The sequence below is a fragment of the Mixophyes fleayi genome, chromosome 4 (assembly GCF_038048845.1).
Source record: "Mixophyes fleayi isolate aMixFle1 chromosome 4, aMixFle1.hap1, whole genome shotgun sequence".
Classification (NCBI taxonomy): domain Eukaryota; kingdom Metazoa; phylum Chordata; class Amphibia; order Anura; family Limnodynastidae; genus Mixophyes; species Mixophyes fleayi.
The window spans coordinates 36997102-37009978 of NC_134405.1; the positions used below are offsets into that span (position 1 = coordinate 36997102).

The 12877-nt window shown below is 51.5% G+C and overlaps 1 pseudogene; it reads right to left on the reverse strand.

Moving 5' to 3' along the window:
• The window catches only part of LOC142151193 (uncharacterized), a 227882-nt pseudogene extending 217543 nt beyond the window's left edge, over nt 1-10339 (reverse strand).
• Nucleotides 10340-12877: the final 2538 nt, after the last annotated feature.

Below are 12877 nucleotides of genomic sequence, written 5' to 3' on the forward strand. Positions count from 1 at the left end.
TTAGAATACCTTTCTGCATCTAATTTTGTATACTTTAAATGGTCATTAGGGCAGAGAACCGGTTGTTAATTTATTTGAATCCCACCACTGATCTCCTCCCACCATATGGATCAATCTTTTACACTCCCCCAGATGCAGTTATCCTGGCACTAATACAGTTATACATTATGACAAGATTACAGTACCAGACATTACATAATAAAGGTCAAGGTCGTCAGTGACCCTCTCTTATCAGACAGAATACTGGTGGAACTTAGTCTATATTTCTGTAATGTTACCATATGGATGTTATATTACTGCAGGTCATATCCTGGGAATCAGCTGCAGTACAGTATAATACTCTGTACCGATTCTGTTCAGTTTCTCTGCAGAAGGAGATCAGAGGTCAGTGCTACCCCTGTGTTCAGCTGGGAGTGATGTACTGTGTGTGACATTATATGGGTAGATAGGAACTATGCACACACATACATAAGGTAACACTGACATATCTACCCATTATTGGGACCTGATATGGAAAGAACACACACTGATCCCTCCAGTTATGCTTCTGCTTACTCTTCACCTTTACAGACAGATGTGTTTCCCATTGTCCTTGAACACAACAGATAGGATCAGGATTGTGAATTGGATATAACTGTATCTACATATAAGATCTCGTCATATCTCAGAAGAGCAGAAATAGAGAAGTCTGTCTGGAAGATTGTATTCTCTGAAGGTGGAGGTCCCTTATAATGTAAATGCTATTATCACCATTTATGTAAACACTTCACAACATCACAAACCCAATTAACCCAAACTCCATATTGTACATATTGTTACAGTGATACTCTCCTCTCTCCCCCATACCTCCTGCTGACACCAGCAGCTGTCAGGTAATGGACCAGAAGAAGAGGGAAGTATCTGTGTTGCATGATTAATGGTTAGGCTACATGAAAGTGACCCTGCCAAGATTGAAAATAAGCTTTACATACAAGGATCAGACATAATAATAAAACCACTGACCAGTGACGTGAACAACCTTGATTATCTTGTTACAATGGCACCTGTCAAGGTGTGGGATATAATAGGCAACATGTGAACTGTCAGTTGTTAAACTTGTTGTGTTGGAAGCACGAAAAGTGGGCAAGCATAAGGATCTGAGCGACTTTGACAAGTGCTAAATTGTGATGACTAGACTACTGGGTCAGAGCACCTCCAAAACGGCAGGTCTTGCAGGGTGTTCTTGGTACGTAGGAGTCAGTACCTTCCAAAAGTGGCCCAAGGAAGGAGAACTGGTGAGCCGGCGACAGGGTCATGGGTGTCCAAGGCTCAATGATGCGCATGGGGAGTGCAGGCTAGCCCGTCTGGTCCAATCCCACAGAAGAGCTACTGTAGCACAAATTGCTGAAAAAGTTAATGCTGGCTCTGATAGAAAGGTGTCAGAACACACAGTGCATAAAAGGTTGCTGCATAGCCGCAGACCGGTCATAGTGCCCATGCTGACCCCTGTCCACCGCCCAATGTGCCTACAATAAGCACATGAGCACCAGAATTGGATGGAGCAATGGAAGAAGGGAACCTACACAATATTAGGCAGATGGTTTTAATGTTGTGGCTAATTGGTGCTTAGGGTGTTGATTTCCCTCTTTCCCCCTCATTCAACCGCATGAGATTAGATTTGTAGGGCAGATGGAAGGGTTCCATGGGACAGGATACCGGGAAATTGTGCCAGGAGAGAGGGTAGAGTACCAGGGGACAGGATGCGGGGTGGGGGGGGGGGGGGGAATGACAGGGTCCCAGGTAAGAGGGAGCCAGGGGGACTGGTGGGTCAGAGAGAGTAAAATGAACGTAGAACCACATGATCTGTATCTACTATTGTAATTTTCCACCTTCCGTGGAATATTCTATCTTATTTTCTGCTCAGTCTCTCTCCTGTTCTCAGTTTCTCTCCCTATGCCATTTACCAGTCCCAGCGGGTAAATTCCCCATTCTCAGCAGTAAAAGGGATTTCAGAGCACAATTTATAGATCAGGCAGCAGAAGGGGTATAGATAGGTTAGAGCGGCGGTTCCCAAAGTGTGCGCTGCGGCTCCCAGGGGTGCCGCGGCGCTGTCACTGGGGTGCCGCGAGCCAGACATAAAAAAAAGAGAAGACAGAAACTTACCAATCAGCGCGGCGCCTGGACCCAGCAGCCTCCTCTCTCCCGCAGCAGCTGTCACTGACATCTATATTCAGTGACAGCTGCAGGAGAGAAGAGGCTGCTGGGTCCCGGCGCCGCGCTGATTGGTAAGTTTCTGTCTTCTCTTTTTTTATGTCTGGCGTGGGGCAGAGTGAAAAGGATGGTGGCACCGGAGGGGGACAGTGTGGCAGCGGAGGGGGACAGGGTGACAGCGGAGGGGGACAGGGTGACAGCGGATGGGGACAGTGGACAGCGGAGGGGGACAGTGGACAGCGGAGGGGGACAGTGGACAGCGGAGGGGGACAGGGTGACAGCGGAGGGGGACAGGGTGACAGGTGGCAGCGGAGGGGGACAGGGTGACAGCGGAGGGGGACAGGGTGACAGCGGAGGGGGACAGGGTGACAGGTGGCAGCGGAGGGGGACAGGGTGACAGGTGGCAGCGGAAGGGGACAGGGTGACAGCGGAGGGGGACAGGGTGACAGCGGAGGGGGACAGGTGGCAGCGGAGGGGGACAGGTGGCAGCAGAGGGGGACAGTGTGACAGCGGGCGGGGACAGCAGGCAGCAGAGGGGGACAGTGTGACAGCGGAGAAGGACAGCGGGCAGCGGAGGGGGACAGTGTGACAGCGGAGAAGGACAGCAGGCAGCAGAGGGGGACAGTGTGACAGCGGAGAAGGACAGCGGGCAGCGGAGGGGGACAGTGTGGCAGCAGAGGGGGACAGGGTGACAGCAGAGGGGGACAGTGTGACAGCGGAGGGGGACAGGGTGACAGGTGGCAGCGGAGGGGGACAGTGTGACAGCGGGCGGGGACAGCAGGCAGCAGAGGGGGACAGTGTGACAGCGGAGAAGGACAGCGGGCAGCGGAGGGGGACAGTGTGGCAGCAGAGGGGGACAGGGTGACAGCAGAGGGGGACAGGGTGACAGCAGAGGGGGACAGTGTGACAGCAGAGGGGGGCAGCGGGCAGCAGAGGGGGGCAGAGTGACAGAGGGCTGCAGATGGGGCAGCGTGACAGAGGGCTGCAGAGGGGGCAGCGTGCCTGGGGGTAGAGGAGGGGAACAGCGTGGCAGAGGGCAGAGGAGGGGGACAGCGTGACAGAGGGCAGAGGAGGGGGACAGCGTGACAGAGGGCAGAGGAGGGGGACAGCGTGACAGAGGGCAGAGGAGGGGGACAGCGTGACAGAGGGCAGAGGAGGGGGACAGCGTGACAGAGGGCAGAGGAGGGGGACAGCGTGACAGAGGGCAGAGGAGGGGGACAGCGTGACAGAGGGCAGAGGGGGCAGCGTGACAGAGAGCAGAGGAGGGGGGACAGCGTGACAGAGGGCAGAGGAGGGGGGACAGCGTTACAGAGGGCAGAGGAGGGGGGACAGCGTGACAGAGGGGGCAGGGTGCCTGGATGCAGAGAGGGCAGGGTGCCTGGATGCAGAGGGGGCATAGTGCCTGGATGCAGAGGGGGCAGAGTGTCTGGATGCAGAGGGGGCAGAGTGTCTGGATGCAGAGGGGCATTTTTGCATACAACTAAATAAGTATTTTTGTCGTGACCTAAATACTTATTACAATTTTTTGACCCAACTACTTCTAAAACAGGACTGCTCAGTAATTATTTTGGAGGGGTGCCTTGAAAAAATTTGGAGACTCTAAGGGTGCCGTGAACTGCAAAAGTTTGGGAACCACTGCGTTAGAGGGTTCCAGGGAAGAGGGACCGATTTCAAGGGAAAATATGCAATATTGGTGATGGAGAGAGGAAATTAGGTTGAAGGCCATTGAATAATAAAGGTTAAGCTTATTGGGAGGAATGCATATGGCATTTTACCTGTAGTTCTTAAATGTTGTCATGTGAATATTGTATAACTGCTGTACAAATGTATAAATAATGTACAGTTATCCCTAAAAGAGCTCAAGCCACCCTGAGGTGTCCGCTCTCTGTAGCGCACCTTTGCCTCAAATGCACTTGTTACCAGCCCTTCCCATAAAGTACCATGCCCGCAGAGCTTCGCAGAGGCGGACAATCGGGAAAATAGGATCTATATAAAACAAGGGCACACAAGGTAGTAAAAATAAATGACATGAAAACAAAGGGTAGGAAGGGCACCGCTCTTGAGAGCTTGCACTCTAATTGGAAGAGGGCACAGATGTAACTAGTGGAGTGAGTGTGGTTCAGAGTGGAGGTTGGGACTGTTGTAATGTGGGTAATATAGGCAGGACTAGGGTAAGGTGGAGGAGACAGGACTATGAAACAAATAAAACAGTGGCAGAGACAAGTGTGACACTAAGGCAGCATGCTTGGGAAACTGAAGAAATTGTAACACATTCTGGAAGATAAAGGTTACCTATCGGGGGTAGAAAAGGTGGCTAGTTCCCCAATTACCCAGTAAGTGTACTCATCTACCATTCATGAACTCTATTGGTCTTTGCGTTGATGCTTGCCGTTAACAGGTTGACATCTGGGCTGAACCACTGCCTTGCCGGTAGTAGGACAATTTATCAGAGATTTTTCAGAATACCTCTGGCTCAGCGACAGCAGGGATTGGCTTGTTGAGTATATTATACTATATTGCTTTCCTTTTATATGATTTTCATCCGTATTACTGTACAATTAATCCATTATTCAGTACAAATACAATAGCTCTTATAGTGAAATGTGAAAAATAAACATAGTATTTTTCATTCAGGTATTTGAACGGGTGTGACATACTTACCCACATAAGCAGCACTGTGAATAAGACTGGAGCACAGCCCGGTTGTGCGGATATAGTGGAGAGACAAGTCCAGGTACACTCTTAGCTGGTTAGCATGGGTAGATAGCTTAGGTTAGCCCCAATATAGTGATCTGTAGAAAAGTAGGCACATGAAATCACAAAATGAACATTCTACAGAACTCTTGCATGTTTATAAATAACATACATTTGCAAATGTGTGAAACTAAGGGGCATATTCAATTCCGATCCCGATTCGCGGGATCGCGCCAGAACTGGCGTGAACCTAATCCGCGTACCGTAATAACGTGGATTTTCGTTCGCAGCCCATAGGGCTGCGTACGAAAATCCGCGTTATTGCGATACCGTATTACCGGCAGTAGTGCGCATTTTCCGCAGTAACGATCGGATCGGAATTGAATATGCCCCTAAGACTTTTGCATTTTCATCTACAGTAGAAATGGCAGGTCTTTTACTAGCTATAGCAGTGTGCTGTGGGATCTGTCTGTGTGTTTGTTCCTTTTAGGATAACCCCACCCTTTCTAGCACCTGCTATGTGCCTATAAATTGATTGAGCAACTTCCACTTCTGTATTTGTCTGAGAGGCATGTTGGTGTCAGTAGCTGAGGGGGAGTGCCGGCATTGGATTGCTGTTTGGAGGCTTTTGGGGTTTCTCCTCGGTAAGTTAGCTCTCAATTTAAAAACTCATATGTATGGCCCAAATATATGGGACTCTCATAGTTTAGAGTTAGGACCATCCTATTTGCAAAAGTGCCATGGAGTAGCGGGTGGCTTTAACAAACGTTTGCCAATGGGTGCAACTAAGAGTTTTGAAATTTTATCTACAGTAGAAATGGCAAGTATTTTGCTGCCTATAGCAGTGTGCTGGGGGATCTTTTTGCTTGTGTTCCTTTTAGGATAACCCCACCCTTTCAAGCACCTGCTATGAGCCTATAAATTGATTGAGCAACTTCTACTTCTGTATATGTTTATAAATAAGCCTTAATATTTAGAAACATAAAAACCAAAGAAATATAGAAGCCAATTGTCCACCTGCCCATTTTAATTTTTAATGGTTTAATCTCTGTCAAGCATGCCAACACCTGGAATGTCCGGGAGGATTTTCCTCCCAGACTCCAGAGACTGTCATTCTCCCAGAAAAAAAGGAGAAGGGGGCAGGAATAAGGACTTGACAACGCAACTTGCCAAATGGTGCAAAACATGTCATTGCACAGCTGTGGAGGCTTGTAGTGACATCATCACCCATCAGTGGGCGGGGTATGGTGCAGAGGTGGACTAGTTGTAAACACCCCCTAATGCGATATAAAGAAAATGCCCACTTCACGGACTACGGAAACACCCCATGTAACAGCAATCTGCAACTAGTTTTGGGGGCTGGCAGATGCTCTAGAAAATTGGCTTGGTACAAACAGTAAAAAAGTGAAACCTACAACCACCCCTTAAATTCATTTAGATTAATGCTTGTCCCCTCGATTTATAGATCAAATTAATCATAAGAATGAGGAAAGATAAGGTTGATGTTTATATTACAGATGTCTATTTTGGATGTTTACTAAATAGGTACAAATGTGTAAACGCCCCTCTCTACCCCTTTAGCGCATTTAAATATTCCCATCCCACAAGGTCAAACCTCTTGCAGCCTATTAAAGATAAATAATTAATTGTTGGATCGCTGTGATGTAATCCAAATTAGAAAACAGATTTATTATTATTACAATTTAATCTTAGCCAATTGTGAGCAAAGCGCTGCTAGTACCAGCATAAAGCTTCAATTCAGCTCTGCCCCCAACAGCAGTGCCTAAAAATTTACAGGAATATAATCAGTGTAACTCACAGTGACATCATACAGGGATACAGTAAACATAGAAGTGACAGTTTACACAGGGTCCAGCCACCTCAATTATACAGTGCCCCAGGCTTGGAGGGGAATTTTCCAGGCACTAAAAAAAAAACCTCTGTATGCCTCTGTCACTGACTGTATGACCCCATCCCTAACCGTGTGACCAAGTGACTGTATGACCCCATCCCTAACCGTGTGACCCAGTGACTGTATGACCCCATCCCTAACCGTGTGACCCAGTGACTGTATGACCCTATCCCTAACCATGTGACCCAGTGACTGTACGACCCCATCCCTAACCGTGTGACCCAGTGACTGTATGACCCCCATCCCTAACCATGTGACCCGGTGACTGTATGACCCTATCCCTAACCGTGTGACCCAGTGACTGTACGACCACATCCCTAACCGTTTGACCCAGTGACTGTACGACCCCATCCCTAACCGTGTGACCCAGTGACTGTATGACCCTATCCCTAACCGTGTGACCCAGTGACTGTATGACCACATCCCTAACCGTTTGACAGCAGTGACTGTATGACCCCATCCCTAACCATTTGACCGCAGTGACTGTATGACCCCCATCCCTAACCATGTGACCCAGTAACTGTATGACCCCATCCCTAACCGTTTGACCGCAGTGACTGTATGACCCCATCCCTAACCGTGTGACCCAGTGACTGTATGACCCCCATCCCTAACCATGTGACCCAGTGACTGTATGACCCCATCCCTAACCGTTTGACCGCAGTGACTGTATGACCCCATCCCTAACCGTGTGACCCAGTGACTGTATGACCCCATCCATAACCATGTGACCCGGTGACTGTATGACCCCCATCCCTAACCATGTGACCCGGTGACTGTATGACCCCATCCCTAACCGTGTGACCCGGTGACTGTATGACCCCATCCCTAACCGTGTGACCCGGTGACTGTATGACCCCATCCCTAACCATGTGACTCGGTGACTGTATGACCCCATCCCTAACCGTTTGACCGCAGTGACTGTATGACCCCATCCCTAACCGTGTGACCCAGTGACTGTATGACCCCCATCCCTAACCATGTGAACCAGTGACTGTATGACCCCCATCCCTAACCATTTGACCCGGTGACTGTATGACCCCATCCCTAACCGTGTGACCCAGTGACTGTATGACCCCATCCATAACCATGTGACCCGGTGACTGTATGACCCCCATCCCTAACCATGTGAACCGGTGACTGTATGACCCCATCCCTAACCGTGTGACCCGGTGACTGTATGACCCCATCCCTAACCATGTGACCCAGTGACTGTATGACCCCATCCCTAACCGTTTGACCGCAGTGACTGTATGACCCCATCCCTAACCATGTGACCCAGTGACTGTATGACCCCCTCCCTAACCATGTGACCCAGTGACTGTATGACCCCATCCCAAACCATGTGACCCAGTGACTGTATGACCCCATCCATAACCATGTGACCCGGTGACTGTATGACCCCCATCCCTAACCGTGTGACCCGGTGACTGTATGACCCCATCCCTAACCATTTGACCCGGTGACTGTATGACCACATCCCTAACCGTGTGACCCGGTGACTGTATGACCCCATCCCTAACCGTGTGACCCGGTGACTGTATGACCCCATCCCTAACCGTGTGACCCGATGACTGTATGACCCCATCCCTAACCGTGTGACCCGGTGACTGTATGACCCCATCCCTAACCGTGTGACCCGGTGACTGTATGACCCCATCCCTAACCGTGTGACCCAGTGACTGTATGACCCCATCCCTAACCGTGTGACCCAGTGACTGTATGAACCCATCCCTAACCGTGTGACCCGGTGACTGTATGACCCCATCCCTAACCATGTGACCCGGTGACTGTATGACCCCATCCCTAACCATGTGACCCGGTGACTGTATGACCCCATCCCTAACCATGTGACCCGGTGACTGTATGACCCCATCCCTAACCATGTGACCCGGTGACTGTATGACCCCATCCCTAACCATGTGACCCGGTGACTGTATGACCCCATCCCTAACCATGTGACCCGGTGACTGTATGACCCCATCCCTAACCATGTGACCCAGTGACTGTATGACCCCCATCCCTAACCGTGTGACCCGGTGACTGTATGACCCCATCCCTAACCGTGTGACCCAGTGACTGTATGACCCCATCCCTAACCATGTGACCAGGTGACTGTATGACCCCATCCCTAACCATGTGACCCGGTGACTGTATGACCCCATCCCTAACCATGTGACCCGGTGACTGTATGACCCCATCCCTAACCGTGTGACCCAGTGACTGTATGACCCCATCCCTAACCATGTGACCCCGTGACTGTATGACCCCATCCCTAACCGTGTGACTCGGTGACTGTATGACCTCATCCCTAACCGTGTGACCCGGTGACTGTATGACCCCATCCCTAACCGTGTGACCCGGTGACTGTATGACCCCATCCCTAACCATGTGACCCGGTGACTGTATGACCCCATCCCTAACCATGTGACCCGGTGACTGTATGACCCCATCCCTAACCATGTGACCCGGTGACTGTATGACCCCATCCCTAACCGTGTGACCCGTTGACTGTATGACCCCATCCCTAACCATGTGACCCGGTGACTGTATGACCCCATCCCTAACCATGTGACCCAGTGACTGTATGACCCCATCCCTAACCGTGTGACCCACTGACTGTATGACCCCATCCCTAACCGTGTGACCCGGTGACTGTATGACCCCATCCCTAACCATGTGACCCGGTGACTGTATGACCCCATCCCTAACCATGTGACCCGGTGACTGTATGACCCCATCCCTAACCATGTGACCCGGTGACTGTATGACCCCATCCCTAACCATGTGACCCGGTGACTGTATGACCCCATCCCTAACCATGTGACCCGGTGACTGTATGACCCCATCCCTAACCACGTGACCCGGTGACTGTATGACCCATCCCTAACCATGTGACCCGGTGACTGTATGACCCCATCCCTAACCATGTGACCCGATGACTGTATGACCCCATCCCTAACCATGTGACCCAGTGACTGTATGACCCCATCCCTAACCATGTGACCCGGTGACTGTAGGACTTGGGGAGAGCACTGATAGAGGTGACTATAGTAAGAGTGTAATAATAAGAATACAGAGCAGGAATACAGCTGTACAGACAATAATATCAGTCTGTGTGTGACACAATCACTTGTTCTGCTGTGTACAGGAGCCCTCAGCTGTGATCACCATCCAGCGTCTCTGCTGCTTTCTCTCCCCCTCTGCACTCTCTCTCTTCCCCGTTATCTTGTGTATAAGTTCCTGGTCAGTGCTCCCCCCTCCTCCTACACATCACATCCACTGCAAACACTATAGACCCAACTACTTCCTAACACAGCCCCCCAGACGTGCACTGCTGACAATCAGGGGCCCCATAACCAGATGATGGGGCCACATATACACATGGTGCTGTATAACCGGACACAACACTCCCCCCCGTATAATTACCGGCTTCTCCCAGCTGCGTCTTGTCTGTGGCCGGGAGATCACGTGACGGGGGAGGGAACTGGGCGGGGACACGTGACGGGAGAGGGGATTGTACTTTAGGATCTCAGATATGGGATCCTGACGTCATCGGGTCACATGACCATTGAAGTCACATGATACAGCGGTTTGTCGGCTGCTGTACAGCTTAGAGTAACAGCTTCATCCTGGTCATCCACCAACCTTATCCTCACATATCACCTCCCCCAGATCACCTGCTTATCCCTCATATTCTGCCCCCTCTCTACCCCCATCTTGTCTATTATCTGCCTCTCTCCTGCATCTGCACCACATGTGCTTCCTGCTAATCCTACAGCTCACCCCCCTCTCTCACATGCTGGTCTAATGCCCCCCAGCAGCTTGTTCCTCACAGCCCCCCCCCCCCCACGTGTCTCCATCACATGGCACTATCCTGCCCCCATCACATGGCCCCTCCTGGGCACCCTCCAGCTTGTCCCTCACATACCCTGCTCCTGCCCACCCTCCATCATGTCCCTCACATACCCTGCTCCTGCCCACCCTCCAGCTTGTCCCTCACATACCCTGCTCCTGCCCACCCTCCAGCTTGTCCCTCACATACCCTGCTCCTGCCCACCCTCCAGCTTGTCCCTCACATACCCTGCTCCTGCCCACCCTCCAGCTTGTCCCTCACATACCCTGCTCCTGCCCACCCTCCATCATGTCCCTCACATACCCTGCTCCTGCCCACCCTCCAGCATGTCCCTCACATACCCTGCTCCTGCCCACCCTCCAGCTTGTCCCTCACATACCCTGCTCCTGCCCACCCTCCAGCTTGTCCCTCACATACCCTGCTCCTGCCCACCCTCCAGCTTGTCCCTCACATACCCTGCTCCTGCCCACCCTCCAGCTTGTCCCTCACATACCCTGCTCCTGCCCACCCTCCAGCTTGTCCCTCACATACCCTGCTCCTGCCCACCCTCCAGCTTGTCCCTCACATACCCTGCTCCTGCCCACCCTCCAGCTTGTCCCTCACATACCCTGCTCCTGCCCACCCTCCAGCTTGTCCCTCACATACCCTGCTCCTGCCCACTCTCCAGCTTGTCCCTCACATACCCTGCTCCTGCCCACCCTCCAGCTTGTCCCTCACATACCCTGCTCCTGCCCACCCTCCAGCTTGTCCCTCACATACCCTGCTCCTGCCCACCCTCCAGCTTGTCCCTCACATACCCTGCTCCTGTCCACCCTCCAGCTTGTCCCTCACATACCCTGCTCCTGCCCACCCTCCAGCTTGTCCCTCACATACCCTGCTCCTGTCCACCCTCCAGCTTGTTCCTCACATACTCTGCTCCTGCCCACTCTCTAGCTTGTCCCTCACATACCCTGCTCCTGCCCACACTCCAGCTTGTCCCTCACATACCCTGCTCCTGCCCACCCTCCAGCTTGTCCCTCACATACCCTGCTCCTGCCCACCCTCCAGCTTGTCCCTCACATACCCTGCTCCTGCCCACCCTCCAGCTTGTCCCTCACATACCCTGCTCCTGTCCACCCTCCAGCTTGTTCCTCACATACTCTGCTCCTGCCCACTCTCTAGCTTGTCCCTCACATACCCTGCTCCTGCCCACACTCCAGCTTGTCCCTCACATACCCTGCTCCTGCCCACCCTCCAGCTTTTCCCTCACATACCCTACTCCTGCCCACACTCCAGCTTGTCCCTCACATACCCTGCTCCTGCCCACACTCCAGCTTGTCCCTCACATACCCTGCTCCTGCCCACCCTCCAGCTTGTCCCTCACATACCCTGCTCCTGCCCACCCTCCAGCTTGTCCCTCACATACCCTGCTCCTGCCCACCCTCCAGCTTGTCCCTCACATACCCTGCTCCTGCCCACCAGCTTATACATCAGTATATTCCCCTGACCACACTTCTCACCAACTTTGCCACATGCCCCTTTCTCAGTTGCATTTATCACTTCATTACTGTGACTAAATCATTAGTCAAAGCCAAGTAGTGTCAAGATTTGTAATATTCTTTCTTAAAATCCTATTGCATATACATACATAAGTTCCTGAACCCATTGCAGTGCGCAGCATTTACATTTCCAATTAGTCTTAAGTGTATTATTGTTTTGCTGATGTGACTATAGTAAGAGTGTAATAGTAAGAATACAGAGCAGGAATACAGCTGTACAGACAATAACATCAGTCTGTGTGTGGCACAGTCACTTGTTCTGCTGTGTACAGGAGCCCTCAGCTGTGATCACCATCCAGCGTCTCTGCTGCTTTCTCTCCCCCTCTGCACTCTCTCTCTTCCCGTTATCTTGTGTATAAGTTCTGGTCAGTGCTCCCCCCTCCTCCTACACATCACATCCACTGCAAACACTATAGACCCAACTACTTCCTAACACAGCCCCCCAGATGTGCACTGCTGACAATCAGGGGCCCCATAACCAGATGATGGGGCCACATATACACACGGTGCTGTATAACCGGACACAACACTCCCCTCCGTATCAGAGCTGGATTAAGGCTTTGGGGGGCCCGGGGCACTTAAGACAGGGGGGCCCCTAAGATCTAAAATTAAGGGCATAGTGACACATCCTGCATTACATCACCTACAGCCCACAGTATGACACTTACCGCTCTCCCAGAGGGCTCG